Source organism: Bactrocera latifrons, unplaced genomic scaffold (assembly GCF_001853355.1).
Source record: "Bactrocera latifrons isolate USDA-ARS-PBARC rearing strain unplaced genomic scaffold, ASM185335v1 scaffold_23, whole genome shotgun sequence".
NCBI lineage: Eukaryota > Metazoa > Arthropoda > Insecta > Diptera > Tephritidae > Bactrocera > Bactrocera latifrons.
The window spans coordinates 618227-640327 of record NW_017535852.1 but is presented as its reverse complement, the minus strand read 5'-3'; the positions used below and the strand labels follow the sequence as shown (position 1 = coordinate 640327).

At 35.8% G+C, this 22101-nt stretch overlaps 1 protein-coding gene across 1 annotated transcript in view; it reads right to left on the bottom strand.

Moving 5' to 3' along the window:
* Positions 1-22095, bottom strand: part of LOC108968820 (cytochrome b reductase 1) — a 71551-nt gene extending 49456 nt beyond the window's left edge. The window contains exon 1 of the mRNA XM_018933103.1: positions 21762-22095. The gene's annotated coding sequence lies outside the window, so the exon portion shown is untranslated. The remainder of the gene's footprint in view (positions 1-21761) is intronic.
* Between the last annotated feature and the right edge of the window lie 6 nt (positions 22096-22101).

The following is a 22101-nucleotide window of genomic DNA, read 5'->3' as shown; positions in this document are numbered from 1 at the left end:
AACCTTTCTCAAGGTGCTTTGCTGACTTATAAGATCGCAAGCAGGAGTTCTCTTTTTATGTTCCCCATCTTGAAAAGCAGCTATCGAACCTAACTTAACCTACTTTCGGAAACCGTGATTGTGGAATCTCGAGACATCCCATGGAAACTTGACGAATTAGCTCAATATTCGTTTGAAAAATAGAAACCGTTATACAAGTTCGCAGGAACTGATTCTTTTCTATTCAAATCAATTCCTTTTTACTACTTTTAAGACCTATGATACCTAACGGTCTTCCTAACTCAGCAGTCTGAGTATGACTGCAGAAAAACATATATTTCGAACATTCCCTGTAGTCGGTCGTTTTGTTCCAAATCGGATCTACATACACCAATCAAAAGTTCATCTACACTCCAAATGGTGATGTCCATTCCAAAAGTTCATTTTTGATTCCAGAATTGTACCTCGGTCTTTGGGTCAGCGAAAATAGTCCACCCCTCAACACACTTCAAAAAAGTAATGGAAGCACTCAAGCTTTGCAACTTCTATCGCATTGAATGAAGCCAATACTTCTGAAGTATAGAATGGCAACACTTTCACACACTGTTCTAAATAATAAACTACTGTTTTTTCCGAAAACTTCCGAGTATTTCCTGCAATCTACAATCACCTCTATATTTCATTCTTCACCCCCAAGCCCACCTCATGCACTCTACTACTTCAATATCACTGATTAGCTGCGAATCCAGATGCCTCCATTGTAAGCGCAAGCAACTTCAGTTCGGTTACCGACTATAAGTAAGGGTACTCTCACGCACTCGAAGCAACCGTCGAGTGTACGAGTAATACGAAGTGTATTTGCAAGCGCCGCTATTCCATAAATTCAGCACCAAAGTACACAATGGCAAAAGCAACAGCAAACACACTTGCACAGATTGGGCGATTTATGAACGCAATTTTATTGCTTTCCCCATAGCCAGTTTCCTTTTTTTTTCTCCTTTTTTTTTGTTGTTCTCCTGTTCGAAATTGGAAAGCCAATAAAGCATAAAGTGCGTAGAATCAGCAGGGTGTCACGGTGCGTTAGTGGAGATAGTGGAATCTCGTAACGACATGTAGCGCATAGAGCATCGGAGAGTGGGTAGGTAAAACGGTAGAGTTTGAAGTGAACTAGTGGGGTGTCCCTTGAAAGCTTCCAGTCTTTCTTGGCAGATCTATTTATAATTAAGAGTTTAGTCAGAGTTAATAGTTTTTAATCTTTCGCATTTCCTTAAAAATTTGCGAAAATTACGGGTCTAACAATAAAAACTACATATGAAATAAATTTGGATGATTGGAACAAAATGTTAGCGAAATGGCTACCACAGCTACATCTGCATATATCCACTCGTTTGAAGAAGGAGGTTGGTGTCTTCGAGATCCTCGAGCCTTGCATTTGATTAGCGTGAAACTTTGTTTTAACAGTTCCCTATAGTAAATAATCTAGAGGCACAAAATCTTCTCAGCTACTTCACTGAACCATTTTCCATCTTGTTGGATATAGAGATCGTCCGCGTCGATTCAATGCAATTTTGGAGAAAAAAGTCGGTTAACATCGTATTATTTCGCTCGCTATTGATGGTAAAGCATTCCTTGCCTCATTTAAAAAAAAAAAAAAAATAAGGTCCGATGATGCTGCCATGCCATAAACCGCACCAAATGATAAATTTTTGGACGAGGATTTGACATACGCCAATAGGGACAATTTTGTTTGTTGACGAAGATCGTAAGCCGGAAATTGGAATCATCTGAGAAGTTAATCTAGTTGACAAAATGTGATTTTGATGGCTTAAGAGCGGTCGCTTTTGGTCTGGCACTTTTGCGACCTGACTTTTCTACCATATGACGGTTAAAGGAATCTTTTGAGCACCCTTCTAAAAATTTCTAACTTTACATAGTAAGGTTAGATTAGGTTATAGGATTAAATCTAATCGGTGGATCTCAATTGAATATATGTTCAACCTTTGTGTTACGTGTAAACTCGTTCTCCAGATTCTCATAAATAGACGAAGCTCTTTGAGCTTACCAAAAATTTCGTAAGGCAGTTTATATCAGACCCAACCATTTAACTTTGTAAGTCCATGGCGTGATTGTCGATATGTGTTAAACTCAGTCCGGGGCAATGGATTAGAAAGTGACAAGGTGATTCCACATCGCCTTCCTTTATAAAGCATTGGCAAAGAGCGTCCGAAAAAATATTTAGACGCACCGCGCGTAAATCTATTGGACATTGTGCAGACAGAACTGCTACGAGTATAAATGCAGCGAGATTGATTTTGCTTAGACCAGAATGATCACGCAGTCGAATATGTTCTAGTTGTTGAGCAATGCTTGCCGAGCCTGCTAGAGTGCCATAGGTATAGTGCCAAAACGCAAGATGACTTCAGAAAGTCGACTCGCTTCCATTGGAATGAAATTGGGTATGGATGTCGCAAGCAAGCTTAATATTATTACCTACAGCCACCTCGATTTGAAAGACGCCACAATGGTCTGGTAGTCTAGAACTAAAGTCGATGGAGAATTTCAAACAGAACATTGCACCTTCTACCCTTCCTCTTAGATTCGTACGCTTCTCCAACGACTTCGCCCCACCCACAAAACTTTCGGAGATATGTAAGCAGAGAAGGAACCCTCCAAGTGAAGACGATGCAATTATATAGACTGTATGAAATGAAATCCAGGCAGTGCAGATTTTCTTTGTGTCTCTGCACAGAGCCTCTCATATACCAAGCTTGATAAAGTTGACTAGTTCTTCAATAAAAACTCTTTCGAATTTGATCTACAAGTATTCTCGCTGTTGTACTGTGTTTAGAACATACCTTTTCATTTAGTTTGGAACAAAAGACCTGATAGCATTATGACAGTTACATTGTGATCTGCATTAGCTTTGAATGGTTTTTTTTTTTTTTTTTTGTCAGAAAATAAGAAGAGATTAAGGTTTATTTTACTTTCTTTTTTACTTTCAAATTATTTAAAGTTATCGCTGAATTCAAATTCGAAAAAAAAAATTATAACAGTTATTTTCTGATCTTTAATTTCTTTGATTAGTTTTTTTTAGAAAAGAAAAAGAGAATTCTGTAATAAATTTTAGGGAATTTTTACATAACTTATTTTTCTTTCAATTATTTAAAATTATAGCTGTATTCAAATTTGACAGGTAAAAACAAAGAGAGTGAGAGAAAAAGAGAAAAAGCGAGTGAAATGTGTTTCTCCGATCAAGAGAACGGAAAAAAAAGAGAGAAATATTTATCAGTACAAACTTCACATAACAATGTTGAAAGAAACTGGAAGAACTTTGTCTCAATCTTTTCAAAGCCTATATCTGTTTCAGCGTTTTCTTCAGGGCAACAGCTTTCTGCTCTGTGTTTTCTTTTTCCTACAGGGTATGTACGAAATCAAGTCAAAATCATTTAGGTAATAAAATTGTGCGTGCTCGCTTAGATACAGCTGTGTCATGGAGTTACATATGTATGCATGCGTGTGCATTGTAATGTTTATTGAAGTGGCTTTGATGCTCCATCTGTGTACAGCTGGAGTGAGTTAGTGAGATACAAACAAGCGAAATGTGGTAATAATAAAAGCAAGGAAAATTGTTATGGACAATAAATGCAGGTTGCATACAAGGAATTTTGTAAACACATAAATTATTTTCATAAGAAGTTCAACAGGGAGAAGATGAATTTGCGCCATTCTGCAAGTGAGTTAGTTCCTGCTTATAACAGTTATATGAGAAGAAATTTTAGATATCTGCCACTTTATAAAAAATTACTACAAAAATAAGTTCAGTAAAGTAATCTTAGGTAAATATATATATATCTTAAGGCTTCGCTGTTTACCACTCACTCAGCTCTCGCCGCATGAGTCAATGATCGGCATCCATCTGTCAAAACAATGCGACGCCGAGAGCAATGCACTGGCAACGTCATGTCATAGAAAAACTATTTCGCAATGCATATAAGTATGGTTGTCTGCATGCAAATCTCATTTCAATTGGAAATTCTATTTTCCACAATGCTTTTATGCGTTCGTGCCGACGACGGGCATAGGTGGCGATGCACACGTCGCTGAGAATTGGCAGCTGACAGTGTTTTTCTGCCTTTGCCATATTTTTTCCAAGTTCGTTTGTTGGTAATTACAGCTGACAGCAAGCGCCAGTGACAGACGCCTTAAATGATACTTCCGAAAACACCATCTTACATATACATATGTATGTATACCAATCCATTCCGTAATGGGTTAAGGCGGCAGTAGATGAGATTGTGTTTCATACAACGAAAGCAACTTTAAAGTGAAAGTTTCAGCAAAGCAATTTTAGAAAAAACATTTTTTCCCAATAAATAATCGTTTATTTTTGAGAAAATTTTTGGAATTTGGTTCCTTAGGAACGGTATATCGATGCTTCCGGTTTCGAGAAATTAACTGAAACGCTGATTTATCGACCCAAAGTCCCACAATTCCAAGTAAACATGACACCATTAGATCTCATCGTTTATTCCGTAGATATAGATATCAACAAACGGTTGTCCTTAAAGTCGGTTCCATGTCACTCGAGTGTTCCCAGATGTTTCCAAGATTAGTTGTCTAGTTGCATAGTAAGAAAATGTTTTATTTTACTACAGCAACAACAAAATGAAGTGAATGTATGATCAAGCAGGCATACACAGATTTTGCTTTAGCAAGAAGTAGTCTGTTTCGTTGGCACCAGGCCTTTTTGGAGGGCCGGGAAGAGGTCGCTGTTGAAGACCGGAAGAATGAGCAAATTTAAAGTGCAAAACGATGCGCATTGACTTTTTTAACATCAAATGTATCGTCAAACATGAATTTTTCCCTCCTGGACAAACCGTCAACGCCAAGTTTTACGTGGAAGTTATCAAGGCACTCAAACGAAGGGTCAATCGGGTCCGACGAGACATCGCAGCCGATTGGAAGTTGCGCCACAACAACGCCCTGGCTCACACCCCCTTTCTTGTGAACAGCTACCTAACTAAGGCTGGCGTCCCAACGCTTTCGCAGGCGCGCTACAGCCCAGATATGGCAACCTGAAAAGGCCAACGAAAGCCAAGCAATTTTGCGACGACAGATGGGAACCAAATAGCAAGTACCTCGGCACAGGCACAGGTATTCTCCAGAATAGCCTTCCGTGACGCCTTCAATGCTTGGAAATTGCGCTGGCAGCACGGCCTGGACGCAGAAGAAGCCTATTTTGAAAGTTAAATATCAACAATCAATCGACTCAGTCCTATTACTTTTCGGACTGCATCGCTGCTCTAACGAACGCTGCATTTTCGGCTTGCACCACTCACAGAACCACGTCGCGCGAAAATCTTTGCCCTGACTCTTCAGGTGCTCGGAGAGAGTTGACCAGCCGCTCGTTCGTTAGCCAGGAACGCCCTCTACCGAGTCCAGTTGGTGCGCGGACGCTTCGATGTACAGTCGCGGCGTAAGAAAATCAGTCTTATTACTTTCCGGACAAACTCTGTAAGTTGGACTCAACATACCGACACAGACAGGGACAACTATTGATCTTATGCCAGAATTAATTCACTTAAATGGTGGATTTGAAACTTTGAAGTTCCACAAATTTGCTCAAGCTAATTTCACCATAATTGCAGACATCGAAGTTCCGCTTAATGTACACGCGGACTTCCTACAAACGACGGCATTTGAAGGCGTTTGCCGACCCCAAAAAATTACTTCGGTTCAACACCAATATTGTCGCCACCATCCGCATAGAGGACATTGAACCAATTTATGCTAAGATGTATGCTAAGATTTTGTAAATCATGAAATCAAGGACTTTCTAAAAAATGGCATTATTAGTCCGTCTAGGTCTGCTTATAACAACCCCATAGGTGTTGTTGTCCAAAAAAGACACCGATCTCTCAGATGTGCCGGGAAAACCGTTGGTTGTAGATTTCGAAAAGTTGAACTCGCGAACAAATAAACAATGCCGTGTCTTAGTATCATATTATCAAATCTTGGAAAGACCAAATATTTCACTACCCTTGACTTGAATTAATTATGTTAGCAAACAACGATAGAGAGAAAACAAATTTTTTGGTAACCGACGGAAAGCATGAGTTTTTGACTATGATAAAAATAATTACTAGGTGTAAGAAAATGTTAAAAATCAGTGTAAAATTTATGACATAATAAGTATTTATCAATTCAATTTATCACTAAAAACCCAGACATTCAGAGATTTGCTTGCGCTATTAAAATTAATTAAACCATGTCTCAATTCTTCAGCGCACTATCTTCGCATATAAACTTACTGGTTTAAGTAGACTAATAAAGTAAGGCACGTTGCAAGTGTCGAATAGCGCAAAGCAAATGCAGAAAAGTGCAATTGCATTCGCATAATCGCTGTATAATCCGAGCTTCGAGTGAAAAGTGGTTGATCTTTTTGGCACATCACGTCTGGCATTAGTAGTGCCATAACACCTTTGATTGGAATAAACACTTGTATTTTACGTCTGCGCATATAAGTTGCATAATTGCATAAGTTTTGGCAATGTAACTTATGTTTATGTAACGCATAGGTGACATAATATATCGATAATATATTCGATGGTGCTGAAAATGAAATATCACCAGGAAACTCCAACCTATTCGACTGATATTCAGAATAAGCTCTAACGTGAGGAACGACTTAATACATAAATATTTCATCTGGCTGGTGATCCAGGTAGAGGTACTCTTCTCCGTAGCCTCTTTTTGTAAGATCACGCGTGAGAGTCGTGTCCAGCTGTCATGTTAGTTTTGTTCCATATTGTTTGACACCTCATCATGGAGAGACTTACGTTTAAACAACGTTTACAAATCATTCAACTTTATTACACTTTACGACCTTTGAAGAAGGTTTTCACGTGCTTCGCTCAGTCTATAGTCAACATAATCGGCCTGCTGAGCATACTATTCGCAACACCATCACCCATCATGAGACTCAGCATTCATTATTGGATAATATTCGACCGAATAAGTCTCATTCAGCACGCAGTAAAGGAAATTATAGCAGCCGTAGCTGAGAGTGTATACCAAGGCCATGGAGAGTCGCCACTTGTGCAAGAACTGAATCTGCTCGACCTACACAAGCGACATCGCTTCGCTCTAAGATTCCTATTTCAAGTTCAATGGGTACGTAAATAGAAAAGTTGCCACATTTGAGACGAAGAACAACTTGAAGAGAATCAAGAGCTGTCATTGCCTGCAGAAAAAACAACAGGATGGTGTGGTTTGTGAGCCGGTGAAATCATCGGTCCATATTTCTTCAAAAATGAAACTGGTGAGAACTAGCCGTCAATGGTGACCGTTATCACGCCATCATAACCGACGATTTGATATCTGAAATTGAGGTTCGTTATTTCGATGATATTTGGTTTCAACAAGACGCTACACATCGCACCAATCAATGCATCCATTATAAGAACACTTCGGTGAGCAGATAATTTCACGTTTTGGATCGGTCGATTGACCAACAAAATGGTGCGGCATCACACCGTTAAACTTTTTCCGGTGGAGATATGTAAAGTCTAAAGTCTGTGCAGACAATCCCGCTTCAATTTAGACCTTGGAGCAAAACATTACGCGTGTCATTCTCCGGTTACCAGTTGAAATGCTCGATCGAGGCATTGAAAATTGGATTTGACGGATGGACCGTCTGAGACGTAACCACAGCTAGCAGCTGAGATAATCTTCAAGAAATAAATGCCAAAGAATCTCTCGGAGGATAATAAATATCTTCCATTAAATTTGAAGTTTTTCAGTTTTTTTCCTTTGAAAAATTGAAGAACTTCGAAAAGGATCGCGCTTTATAATAATATATTGAACTTCGTAAGCAACGCTGATTTAGACACTTACTAATGCAAATCATATACTATACATATTTGCTACTGATTGTCATTTCCAACTCATCATAACAACGCATTTCCTGAGGCTTTATCCCTGTTATATCTACCAATAGTGCTCTTAAAAGTAATAAAATCGAACCCTATGTGAATATAATTATTCACTTATCTGCAGGTAGTGTTTACAAAATTGCTCTCCTTATTAATAATTGGAAGATTATATTAGCAGGTTGAATATAAAGAGACTCAGCAATTTAAATTTGCATAGAATCTTTAGACCAAACGTTTGCTTTTCATTACCTAGTTATTCCACAAATATGAGTAATAAAATATTGAAAATAAAATTAGAACAACATAAAAATAGAAAGTGAAAATAAATATACCAATCCTCTGATTTCATAATCCTAAGTCAGTTTAATGTTTTTGTGCTCCAACTGCCTTTTGTGCGTGTTCTTATTCCACCTCTACCACTACGCTTCAATTACTTCATCATGTATGAGCATTACTTGCAGCCGTAAGTTGTTTTTACATTTTTATGAGAACTATCAAAACCCACGGGTTGTACACTTTTCATTACACGAAGCACTTATTTAATATATTGAATAAATTTCTAATTAAAATAATGCAATTCAAAACAAAATTATATGCAAATTTTCAAAGTTTTTATTGAGCACTACTCTAACAGCTGACAATTTCGATGACAGAAGCGCGGAAACTCACAGTAAGACAGCGGATGTAGAGTTGCAATTCCGTAAGAATTAAGATTAGTACGAATGTACATAGAGCAGTAATGAAGAAAACTAAATTGTCGATTTTTTAAATGTAAAGTAATATTTTCGTTACATAAAAAATATTAGTGAATAAATATTACAAAAAGAACAAAAATTATAGCTTTCAATTAGTTGAACTAGCAAATATAAACTACAATAATGTGCTAGTTTTACAAAAAAAAAAAAAAAAAAAAAATAAATCATATGTCATGTTATCAGTCAACTGATATCAGGTCTTGTGAACTAATTATTTACTTTTCGTTACTTTTTTCCTCTGTTTTTTCACGGAAATTTTAATTTTTTTGTAGAAATGTCTGTCAAAAATTTAAAAAGAACCAATTCCAAACCATTTATTTTAATTTTTTCAAAATTTAATATATAATTTTAAAGAAAAAAATAAAATTTTTATACTTACTACTATTTTATTTTTGCAAATTTATTTTCATTTATTTCAATTTATATATATTCATATTACATATACATGTAATAAGTTAAAATAATTATTTTCTGATATTAACAAATCTGTAATTTTAAATAAAAGAGAGTTACGTCGCGACCTAAGGTCTACTGTGCCATCTGTCGATTATTTTATTCATCTAAACACAATTCTAAAGTGTTTTTTTTTTGGCAAATGCAACCCTACCGTCACTTCCCATATGTTTCACGACGCGCCAGTTTCCGCAGTTGTCAACGAGTGTTGCAGCAATTTTACAATTTCAAGTGCAAATCGAAATTCTCGCGTTTATTTGTGTGCTAAATCAAATGTTGTGTTAATTAAAGTTATTCCAGTGCCTTTATTTATAACAACATATGAAATTTGCAATGCGTGAAGTTTTTTTTTAAAAAGGAGAAAGCTTAAAGTAAATGCAAGTGCTCGCGTCCTCTTCCGTTGTTCGTGCAACAACGAGCGCTTGTGTGGTTGACTATTCGTTTGTATTATATTAGTTCAATTTGTTTTCTATACCATATATTGCATATCAATATGTTTATTTTTTGTTATATTATCTAATAAATATGTAGTGTGCAATTTGCAAGGTGAAAATAATTGTCATTAGCATCGTGGTAGGAAATCAAATCAGTGAAATTTTCTAGTGCCGGCATTTTGCGAGCGAGTGTCAATGTCAAATGGCCTGTTCGAGCTCAATGTGTGTTGTTGTTGTTTTCTGTGTGTGGAATGCAAGCAAGAATAGTTAATGTGAAGCATAACGGCGAAAGTGTTTACAAGAAGAACACCGTACGTAAGCCGCGAACATTCTTTAGCGAAAGAATCATTGCTGAGACGAAGTGAAAGGGACACAACTTTTGCAGAAATATTTGGTAAGTCTAATTTATTATAGTTATGTGTTTATATAAGCCAATTAATGCCTAATATAAATGAAGTTATTTTATGCTTTGAAACATATTTAATACAATTATTGAAAGAAAAATAATATTATGACACGAATACTATAGTGTGTTTGCAACCGGACACACTGATTCAAAGAACTATTTTAGGAACTGATTGTTGTTTTCCAACTAATTAGAGATTGGTTATATAGAATATACTTAAAAAAAAAAACGAAAAAAAAAAAAATAATTGGCAACATTTTAGGAGCATATAAGTATATCAAAATTTTAACTCCTGCCCTAACTAAATAATACCTCACTGTCTATTTTATTTCCTAGAGTTCATAGATACTCTTAATTTGTTTGTACAAGTTATTATTATTTTTATTTTTTATTTTTTTTTTTGTTATCTTACTACATAGTTTCGTTTGGTTTCATGTACAAGATTTGAGCTGGCTATTCGAGAAGTGGACTTTTTCTTATCAAAAGTATTATTTTTAATGGTTAATATACACTTAAGGGGGTTACATGTGTTTCCTCGTGTTAAAAACAACAGCCTTTTTTCCACCAATTTCTTTTTACATAAACATACACTATTAAGAAAGAAATTCTGACATTTTTGGAAAAAGTATTTTAAACTCGGCAATTGCGACGACATTTCCGGCGACCTCTCGGAAAAAAGTTGCGTTTACAGAATAAATCCTTACAGAATAAACTAAATTGAAAGTACGTGTTTTAGGTAAAAACTTAAACTTGGATTTTTGCAGATATTTTTACATTTGAAAATGTATTTTGAAAATTTTATTTTCAAATAGTTGTATTCGAAAAAAGTCCTTCATCTAAGTCTTAAATAATTGTATCTCAAAGACCAGTGTAAAAATTCATGAAGATCTGTCGAGTAATTCTCGAGAAATCTTACCAATCGGCTACAAAAACACGTTTAAAGACGACGCACCAGATGGATCTCCGAAAATATTACGCTGATTAACTTAAAAATTTAGGACAATATTCAAGAGGTGATGTAGAATGGGTTGTTGTTGTCTAAGACAATGGGCAAAAGTTGTTCAAATCGGTTCACTATAGCATATAGCTGGAACGATTGGGTACAACAAGTGCTTATAAGAAATATTTTTCATTTGATTATATATTTTCACGAAAATAGACAAAAATTATTGCTCAAGGTAAGAGTACAATCTTCAAATAAATTTTTAAGATCGCACCATTATAGCAAATAGGCGCAATACAAACTGACCTATTACAATCAAGTTGCAAGGAGTAAAGAGTATTTTGTATTTGTGAATGCTTGTATAGCTTCGTTTCGGAAATGAGTTGTTAGTTTTAATATGAAGGAACCTTTAGTTGTCGAGCAATCTTCTTATATTATAGTAGATATTTTGCATTAAAATAAGTTTACTTAGCGCTCTTAGCTTCCTTGATTAGCGCTTTAGCAAAATACATAGTCTCTCTGATCAGTTGATAAGTTAAATTAAAAAAAAAATTTATAATAAAAAAAATTATGTTATATGCATTTCTAATTTTCGATTTCTGTCACTTATTAATCTTTCCCTTAAAGCTTTCTCGCATTATTCGCAGAAAATTTGAAAGTAAAATGATATTACTTTCACAACTAATTTTCTATGCACTTCAAAAAACTATTTTTATTTTTAATTTCCGTATTATATTCCCAAATTCAAGTTGCGTGTGCTCATAAAAATGCTGAAGTTTGCTTTGCAGTCATAAATTTTGCAGTCATATTTGCATTCGGAAGCTGAGATGCGTTTTGCCGTTTTGTGGTTACCGGAGTTGCAATTGTTGTGGATTATTGCTGAGTTTGCCGTTATGAATGCACAAAATCAAGTGTACTCTTGATACATACATACTTGCAACCATATGCATTTAAATATTAATGTTTGTGCATATGTTTTCTTTGCGAGTGCATTGCACTTTCAAATATCCGTTCGCCTGCCAATCTCTCTAGCGGCAGGCGCAGTTTGGCCGTTTGTGGCCTAACAGTTGCGACGTCTAACTCGTTATCTGGCAATTGGTCAATTATTTTTGGCATCTCACATTTGGACACACTTTTTACTGGCACCTCAATCAATTTGGCATGCTTTTGTAGGTGCTTGGGTGCATGTGCTCAGAAGTGCATATACACTTTGACTTAGGCGGAGTTCAATGATGAAATTTCCTCAATAGACGGCCAAAAGCAAATAGTATATAATATTTTTCAGTTCAGTCAATGATTATGTAATTTACTTGGCAATTTACCTTAAATACTCGCACGTGATTGTGCATTTACAGCAATTTTGGTTGTCATTTTACTAAATTTATTGAAGTATTAGTTGAGTTTCTAACCTTTAAATACATAGACTGTCTTAAAGGTTTGGTGGAGAGTCCCCTGTAAAGTTACACCTCTTCACTTCTGTGAAAAAATCTGTTAAATTTAGAGTTGTTTTAGTAGACGTGGTAGAGCCGTTAAGCTATACCCTCTTTGCATTAGATCTCATAACAAGATTCTGCTTTAGCGTAGACGCAGAAACCACCCAGCAGTGGCTTAATAGCAATATTCCTATGCTCATAGGTGCAAAGAATTGGTCATCTAAAAGTTTACATTTTAACCCATGGGTTTGTGGCCAGAATGGGTGGTCTTATCTTTTCGAACACCCCACAGAAATTTGTAGATTTTTAAAACCGTTGGTTGAATCAGCATTGTCAATACCAATAAAACCTCTGTGTGCTACCGTTAATCAATGACCGAATCGTTTGAGGGCTTGTGTGAAAGCAAAAGCAGTTTTCTATTATCTATTATCACGCCACATACTAGAAAAATGTTCCCGGGGTTTCATTAAGGTACCCAATATACAATTAGCAATAATTTGGAGAAAATTCAGCTGGATGTTCGAAACTCATGGTAATAGTGGGTAATAGTATGGAGGGTAAATTTTTTGTAATTTTCATTGAGATAACTCAAATACTGGCCGATACATCCAGCAAAGTCACCTGGAAGTTCAAAAATTTGTATATTTGGTAATAGGATTCGTAATAAAGGTGTTTATACTCGCAGAACTGTTTTCTGAAAATTTGACACAAAGCCTAGCTCGCAAACTAAACTCAATTGGCTGTAATTGCATCGGCATTGAATTAGCTAATTACGATTTCTTATTACATTACGTTTGTGATAAATTACTGCCAGTTTATGTGCTTGCAGTAATTGGAAATATATTTACATACTCACATACGCTGTATGACAAGCAGTTATTTACATACATAAGTACACACAAGCCTTAGCGGTACTTTTCGCTTTCAATCAATCACTTAACGACCCGTCTGAGTTCGTACTTAAGCATATGAGTAGTTTGTATGTAAGAGGCCCCTAAGAGTGCATTGACCCGGAAAATACTCCCTCAGCACTTCGACTATTCACTCTTATTACTTTAATTCATTGCTATAAATGTACTACGTAAGCAGCTACATACATATGTATTTATAAGTTTGTATTTTAGTACATCGATATTTTCAGGTACTTGGTACTTTAATATATATGTATATATATACCATATATGGTATAAGTAAATGTAGTAAAATATATGTAAACATGTGTCTAAATGTTAATTGCTTCTGGTGAATCGAATGTTGTAGAGTTAGAATAACAAGTTGGTCTATAAAAAAAGATGTGATTGTCTGTATACTATGTGTACTTAATAATAGCTTTTTTGCATCAAAGCAAATATATTTTTTATAATTATATATATTTAATATCATTATATATATTAAAATATCAAACATATTTCAAAGATTCACATCATAAAAAATACAAAAAAATTTTGAAAAATATTTATAGTAGTCAGCAGACTGCCGTGCAGTCAATTGGGAGGTGTTCTGAAGTTTCAGGCTCCATGTGGCAGAACTGGCCCGTGTTATATAAGTGCTTCTTGAGCTTACTTTGGCTTTGCGAGATTAATTACATATTTAAACCTGATAAGGTTGTAATCACCCATTAGCGCTTGCCTTGAAGTTGTTGCCAATATCTCTCTCTTCATTATTGAGGAGCAGCTCCTTTATGGTTTGAGGACCAACCGCAATAAAGGGTTCATGTTCATTCCCGGCTACATGTTTAATTGGCATATCGTTGGAAAATTGTCATTTGAAGCAGTATATGTTTGATTACCTAACAGATTAATGCTTAGATTCCCTCTATCGTCTCAAAATGCTTTTTTTTTCAGGCAAAGAAACAAAAAAAGTCCTGGTGGGGCCACATCTGGGCTGTAGGGCGGCTGCGGAAGCGTTGGAATGTCGGTCTTGGTTATGTAGCTGTTGACAAGAAGGGCGGGATGAGTCGGCGGGGTATTGTGGTGCAACTTCCAATCGGCTGCAATATATTGTCGGACCCGACTGACCCTGTTTGATAAATTTAACTTCTGGGTAATTAAACGAATACTTAGTCGACGATCTGAGCTCAAAACTTTGCGCACGCGAGTCGCATTGTCGATCTTTGTCGCAGACTATGGAAGACATGATATGATAGCTCAAAAACAACCAAGCAAATTGTATAATCCATGAAACACTTCGCCTTTGTTGGCTCGAAACCAGTTTTAGACCCATAGTTTGTAAGCAAAATTGCTCAGAGTGATCCGTAGAACATTCGCCGCAACTCGACTCGAGTAATTTTCACTTTATTTACTATTTGGTAAATAAAAAGCACTAAAATACGCGCCCGTCTATACAAAATTTCATTAGCTTGTCAACGGTTTTACCTCACCACCTCCATATAGCGGGCGAACGAAAAGCCGGCTATTCACTCATATGACCAAACATGTGGTCACTTCTCACGTTTATTTCTGGTAATTAACGCACAAGTGACAAACTTACACAACGCGAACATATAAACAACATTGATGCATAACTAAGTGCATTTATGCTTAAAAGCGCATTGATACAGACATACATATGTACATATTTACTCATAAATACATAGTTACATTCCTGCAAGCTTATAAAAATATCGAATTTATGAAATGCTTGGGTCTTCAATAATATACATATATGATATGTATGTAAATATGTATGTCTTTGGTGTTATGAAAAAATAAAGAAGGGTGAGTTGGTTCTGTAGAAATTCTTAATTCGAAGCGTTGCACTTTTGCATTAACTTTTGTTTTCTCGATAAATTTTGTAATATTAAGAACAAATACTTCATACATCATAATTATACTCCATAAAGGGTTTGCAAAGGTTGGTAGAAGAGTAATAGATAATACAGACGAACAGGCAGACGGACATAGCTTAATCGATTCAACTTATCATGAAGAACATTTACGGATTTACTTACTATACGTTAAGACAACACATTCGCTAGGTAAATGATATTTCTAAAAAATGTATTTTGCTAAGTTGGCTAAATATGAGAGCGATCTGTCGACCAGTTTGGCTGCTTAAGTCGGTACACCTCCGTAGTGCGATGCGATTTGTACAATGGATCAAAGTATCGAACAAAGAATTTGTCACAAATTGTGTTGAAAACGCCTTCAAAGATGGTCGGAGATCGTAGATGTCTCGTTCTGGACGACCTTCTTAGCATCTCTTCAACTGATGAAAATATAAAAAAGTGAAGAATATGGTATTTAAAAATCGTCAGGGAAGTGTTAGAGAGAGCTCGACATTGTTCGAATGATATTTGTGAATATTTTACGGATAAAACGCGTTCTTGCTCGACTCGTCCCGAGAAAGCTGAATTATTTTCAAAGAGAGTGAGCCCATATTCACACACAAGCAAGTCTACAATCATCGGAATGGAGAGAAAAAACGGGCCGAAACCAAAAAACACGCCGAAGTCGCTCAAAGCCCAAGGTGATGCTGATTTTTTTTATTTTTATTTTTATTTTTTTTTTTTTTTTTTGTTTTTTATATTCGTGGTTTAATGCATCATTATTTTTGCCGGAGGGAGAGATGATCAGTTAGGAGTTTTATTTGGCGTATTGGGGGGTTTGCGTGGTTTTACACCATAATAATGCGCTATCGCATTGAGCCACGATTTTGACTGAATTTACAGTCGAAAACTTAATAAATACCGATTGATAAACGACCGTATTCCCCAGATTTAGCTCGGTGTGATTTTTCTTGATTGATTTTGAATAGTGAGTATAGTATATCGGCAATTCCGAGAAATAAAAGAGAAGCTTCTTGGTGAAAGCAGAACAATATTTCAGCTTGCTAGCTCAAAAACTAAGGTATTAGGTCGTGTATAGTCAGCCGAACAGACTGACGCACATGGCTTAACCGACACATCTTGCCACGCTGATAATTTACATACCTTGATGACCTCCGACATTTCCTGCTATGTGTTACAAACACAAAGTAAATTTAATATACCCTGTTTAGGCTATTAAAAATATAGAAAGCTCTCTGAAGTTAATATAATAATACCAAACAATATTATTAGACGTATTCTGTTGGAAACTTCTCTCATCGCTATGTTGTCTGCATTAATGTAAAAATATTTCAATTCTATTTCTGTTTGCTTATAGTAATTTATACCAGTTGTCTGTTCGATTCGTCGATCTACAGAGTTTGCAAAATATAATATCTACTCCTCACGCCCTAGTCATAAGTTTCCTTACAAGTTGTACTTTTTAAATGTGAAATTTGGTAGAATCAGCTGCCGAGACTCCGAACAAGTAAGCATTCATATTAGAAAGTAATACTTGTAGTTATACCAGGTTTTTAGAGCGGGACTTTATCAAAGGTATCAGAAACAGAAAAACGAGGTTTTCATTAAAAACCAAAATTCATCTTGCCATTATTAAATATTTATAATCTTGTATCTACGTCGAAACTCTTGAAGTGGTACAAAAATACAATAATAAATACATATATATGTATATGGGTCTAAAAATACCCTCAATCAACATTGACATAGTAACAATCTAAGAATATGAATGATAAACGATACTATTTGACTTGACTTTTACCAATGGATATTTTGTGTGAAAGGACGATGAACTGTACTAACAATAGCCATTATGGTCGTACTTGTCAAAGCAACTATGAGAATGCTTAATACTTTAGTCCACATTTTGTACTATATACAAAATAACATCGTTTCATATATGAATGATTTATATAAATGTTTAAGCGCGGGGTAGTTTTGTCTAACCTATGTCAAACCGTTGACCATTAGTTGGCCATGAATTACAATTAATTTTGTATGGTTCAAATAAGTAAAAGTGACACTTTATATTTATTGCATTTAGTTACACCGAGACGGGGTATCTCGTTTAGTTCTTTCCTTAAAAAATTCTTGGAAATTTTGATGTTAAGCTGTGGAAGATATCCCGTCTCAGCGGCGAAATGTAAAGTATTCGTAAAGATAATGTTCCAGTGTTTCATAATCCTTCGCGAATGCTCTGCTTTCGGCGAGTTCTCTTTTCCAATTTCTTGAATGCTAGATATTGGTTAGTTGGCCTATTATGACACCTACAATATTACTAGGTTCCATTTTGCCTAGAAGTAGAAGCATTTTGGTCAGCCCGCCATCAACACTATGCTAAAGTAATTTAGTGTTATGCCTTATGTTGTTATGTTGCTCATGCTTCTATGTGTTCCTCTAAGTTCAATTGCTTCAAAAAACCCTTAAAGGATCTGAGTGAGCTGGTTGCATCCTAAAGGAACTGTGTTTCTGGCTACCTTGAGTGAACCAAATTGTCTGCCTTTTGCTCCCCTCTGTTCCTATAGGATTGGGTATAACATAAACCGAGTTACCTACTCAGAGTCTAGTCAATGGCTGCTCTAATGGATGCTAGAAGGTTTATGGACTTGCTGGTTAGAGCAGAAGCTCTCTTGGCATCTTCAGTTACGCCAATCATTTCAGGCTGAAAGACATATTGTACTCATTTAGCGGATTGCTAAAGAAGAAACATAAACTTGTTCCAATTTAACTTCTTGTGAGTATATAGATTTCGTCGTTGGAACTGTCGATCATTCTGCTCTAAGGAGGAATGAAATCGTGGTGTTTACTTAGGGATCTCCCTTGCTCAGTCTTATTGCCAATTTAGCTATAGTTTATTAACTTTGAGTTATTAATGAAGTTATAATGGCCTTTTAAGTGGTTTTAAGGACCCTTTTTACGTGGATAAAAACTTATATTCGATTCAGTTATACAAAATTGACGTAATATTTCTCCTCATAGTTTCTACAGCAACATAAAATATTCGGGTACAACTACTCCTCAGCGTTTGCCTCTCGCAAAAGATATGTATATTGTTGATGCCTTTCCATAATTCTTGGTTCAGCCATTCTATACAATCCACATATGTACATATACTAAATCATAATTAGCTCTCATACGTATGACATTATTCGAGTTAAAGCTGTGACTAAATTTCATTCGGTGTCTCATGGGGCTAACCACCTAAGCCGATTTTTTTCCTCGACATGTAAAGTTCATTATTTACACATATTGCATAGAATATTATTTAGTATGACATCTTTATTTAATCTCCAATGTCCAGCGACATTTATATGAAAAATAGAAGCTCGGTAAAACAAACTTTCCGCTTAAAACCACAAAATTGCACACACTCATGCACTTGTAAGTATGTCTACCATATTTGTATGGCTAATAGTACAAATATTTGGAGCGACACATGCAACACATTGTCAATATGTTTTGTTTAACCATGATAAATAAATTTACATTTAAAACGAAAACATATATTAATTTATAAGTGTGTCCACATGAATATGCAAATCGTGGTCAATATAAATAATTACGAAATTTGTGTATATACTAAATACCCTCCATCCACGTTAAGTCTTCATGTGTAAATAATTCTACATATTTACTCAAAAGTTTTCATTTGTTTTAATTTGCAAATAATGCTTCAAATTAGCTTATTTCATGAGCGTACATGGTCGAGGACATTTCAGTAAGTCCGACAGGATTTGAATGAAAAATACTTTAAAGGGTGATCCAATTAGAGGAAATTTTTTCAATAGCCTTGTTTGACAGATCACGCCTGAGTCTTGTCAAGCTGTCATGTTATTTTTGTTCAGTATTGTTAGGCATTTTATCATTGAAAGACTTACGCCTGACCAACATTTACAAATCGTCCGACGTTATGACAATCACGTTCGGTAAAAAGTGTGTTTCACGTGCTTCGCTCAACTTATGATCAACATAATCAGCATGCTAAGTTTACTATTCACAACATCATCACCCGGTTTGAGAACCAGCCTAGTGGAAGAAATATAGCGGACGTAGCTGAGAGCGTACACAAAGATCGTGGAGAGTCGTTTCGGGGCCATTCGCAGCAACTTGGACTGACAATGGAACGACTTTGCGCATTTTACGTCGAGATCTTAAATTGAAAGCTTACAAAATATAGCTGGTGCAAGAACTGAAGCCACTCGACCTTCCGAAACGACATCGCTTCGCTCTTTGGGCTCTTGAAAAGTTCCAAGAAGATTATACGGTTTCGAGCCAAATTTCGTTCAGCGTTAAAGACCATTTCTGGATCAACGGGTATGCAGACAAGCAAAACTTACGCCTTTTGTACGAATAATAATCTGAAGAGATTCAAGAGCTGCCATTTTATTCAGAAAAACGAACAGTTTGGTGTGGGTTGTGGGCCGGTGCTACATGATTTGATGCATGAAATTAAAGCTTATGATCTCAGCGCCAGAAGTTGTTACCGCAAAAGTATCAAAGAAGTCCACAAAATAATTTTTGATGACCGTTAAGTGAAGTTGTTCAAGATATCAGGCAGTCTATCGATAAAAACTGAACGTGTACATCATATTACTCATGAATATTTGGGTATGAGAAAGCTCTGAACAAATTGGGAGCAGACCGAGATAACGTTTTGACCAAAAACATCATTGAGTTCATAATGCCGAGCAGTGTTTGGAGAGGTTCAAGTGTAATGAACCCGATTTATTGTGTCGAGATGTAACAATGGATGAAACATGGCTTCATCACTTTACGCCGAAGTCCAATCGGTAGTCATCCAAGCCGACTGCACACTATAAACGATGAACAGCGACTATTACATAGCGTTATTGGATCACTTGAACGACGAAGTCACCGGAATACTGCGGCATTTGAAGAAAAAGAAACGACTGTTTCACCAAGACAATGCACCGTTTCACAAGTCCTCCGCATCCAGCGTATTCTCCATTTCTTGTCTCCCGTGAATACGTTCTGTTCTCAGATCTCAAAGTAAAGGACAAATAGTACATCAAAAATGGAATCGAAAATGGTCGTTACACTCTGTTCATCACCCTTGAAGAGAACTATGTCGAATATAAAAAAACAATTTTGTTTTCTATGGTAGGCCGATGATTTTTAACTGAGCCGTTAATTCTATTTAAATGAAAACATCTACTGGAAATAAACCTCATTTAAAACTAAAGTTCGATTTGAACATTTTCGAATCACCCTGTACTTAACTCCACTATAAATAACTGACTCTATTTATAAATGTGGTATATGTGTAAGTTCGGTTTATTTTTGCTTACATTGCATTCTAAAGTCAACTGCTGACAAAGCTGATAGGGACAGGCCAACATTGATGCGGACACTTGATTGGCATACATTGTTTGTGATTACAGTTTTATGGCAACTTCGTCCTTTTAATATCAAGTAGCCTGCACTATGTTTAGGTTAAAATTATACGTAAGTAAACAAAGGCTAATATTGAGATGGCTAATAGGAGGTAAGCATAAGTGAGGTCCTTTTCAGTAAAGAGCATTGCCATTATTGGAAAGGGTTTAAAACTATGAAAAAGAATCAGCTGTATACAAATATAATATATATATACTATGTTTATAATTGATATAAGATAACAACAAGTGTCTAAATAATTTCTTTGATGCAAATACCACAAAATTTTGTCCTTACAATTGAAGACTGGTCTTACAACTTCTCCAAAATTAGTAAATACATATATATATGCTGTGGTGCCCGATTTGAACAATTTTTTATCTTTACAGATTACTTTTTGATCAAATACTAAGCGGTTCGAGTAAGCCGATGTAACCGGTAGGGTTTACCATGTGGCTTAGAGCACAGACTACCAAAGGTATACGACGAGAGATTGATGAGTTATTTTTTTTTTTATTATTATAAAAGCCTCTCTTGAAAAGAAATGTTATCCTCACAGGTTCTTATCAGGTTTTTGACTTCTTAATCAATACTAAGGTAATCAGAAAATATAAAAAGAAACGCTTTCCTGATTGTTAGTGTCCGATTCTGTGAGATCTCCTGAATGAAATGAAAGTCGTTTTATCGGATGTGACAATTTTTTAGCTACTATAGTGAATATGTTTCACAATTTTCAACATAATTGATAATATTTTTCTAGTTTATTTATGTACCGGTGACAATGACCTCTTAAATTGCTCACACGTGATAATTGTAATAGAGACTGCATTAATGCAATTATTTTCTCTTTACATATCAACGACTTTATGAATAGTTTTCTCGGATATGCCAAAAGTTATTACAAAGAAGTGTTACTTCCGCTTTTATAACTTGATAAAAGAGACATTGGATTTTCTGCTGAGTGACACGCACAAATAAAATACAATTGCTGATGAGCGTCAAGAAATTAACATTCATTCAAACACACACACATATACAATTTCATATATTTACTTATGCAAGTGCCAGCATCACAATTGATTCAAATTTGGCGTAGCAAGAGGGGTCTGATTTTTATATAATAAAACGCGAAACAAAAAGCAATGAAGATTAAATATGTTGGAGGCATAAAAAGCAATTACACACACAAACACACGCACTCACATGCAAATGCGACTCCTGCTGCTACTGCTTGCCTTTATGCCTGCGCTAAAACGCTGTGACGAGTGATGCGTTGCGATGCTATCCGCTATTGAATAACTGTCGTTGATAGATTGATGGCTAGGAAATAGCTGAGCGCGAAACTAATGGATGGATGGTTGGTACAATGGCTCAATGGATGGATGGATGGATGAATAGCTGGATGAGTGACTGACTGGTGTCTGCTGTGCGTAGTCAAAGCAGCGCGTAGACATGCGGTTTAATAGCTTGTGGGTTTTTGATTACGGCGCGTACTGTTTGTAATGACTTTTTTCAATTTCATATGATTTTTTTTTTAATTAAT